Raw genomic sequence first — 965 nt, 5'->3', positions numbered from 1 at the left:
TATATTAAAGGTCGTAATACCACACCACTTCTATTTTACGACTTAAGCATAAAACTGTGTGGTAGGGTGTTAGACAAAGCCACTTATTGGTGGCTTATATCCTAGAGGAAGGCCATAAGAAAGCCAACCATCGGTTACTTGAGGTTGTGTTGGTATTGAATTACCACGTGGGCGAGTATTACGTACACTATTTCTTGCCTGTACACTGGTAACCACTACACTTTCACTTACTACCACACCTTCCGAATGTGAAGTAATGTCCGAAGGTTGGGCACCTACTGGTGCACTATCATTTGTGGATGAACCACCATTAGCATTCGAAACTTCATTCGTCATGCGTACAATCCTTCCACTTCTTAATCGCATACACTATGACTAATCATTTGACACACTTAATTTTAAAATTGTTCCACTGGGCGTGCCAATTTGTTTTGTCAATTTTTAGTAAATCAAAAAAGTGTTCGATATCTAATGGTTTGGGAGCGAAACATACTCCTCTTTGCGAGTACCAATTTTTTCAAAGTGCATCAAAGACCTTTCGATCGGACAAAAACTTAAGGAAATCTGAAAGTAGTAAATAAAGACTTTGAAAATAAATTAACCGAACTTGAAATGATTTGCATTAAATTTAAATAAAGTAGTGAAATGCCTTCGATTGAATCAAAGGACTTTTGAAATGAAAAAATAAAAGTGCTGAAGTGTAAATTGGACAAGAATATTAAATGTTGCTTAAAAATAAACTTGCTTGAAAAGTAAAGTTTGCAGAAAATGTAAATGAAAAGTAAAAATAAGTGGAAGGAATCCTACAGAAAATTGACTTGAAGCAGACTCAGAAATTCGCTGGGATGTGAGTGTGCGTGAGTAATTTCTGAAACAAAGTTCCAACTCTTGTACCTTCGAGCATTCTCCTATTTATAAAAATCCTTGACCAATCAGATTAAAGTGTAATTCTCACGTTTGCTAAT

Source organism: Arachis ipaensis, chromosome B03, assembly GCF_000816755.2.
Source record: "Arachis ipaensis cultivar K30076 chromosome B03, Araip1.1, whole genome shotgun sequence".
Classification (NCBI taxonomy): Eukaryota; Viridiplantae; Streptophyta; class Magnoliopsida; order Fabales; family Fabaceae; genus Arachis; species Arachis ipaensis.
Note: the sequence above shows the minus strand (reverse complement) of the source record.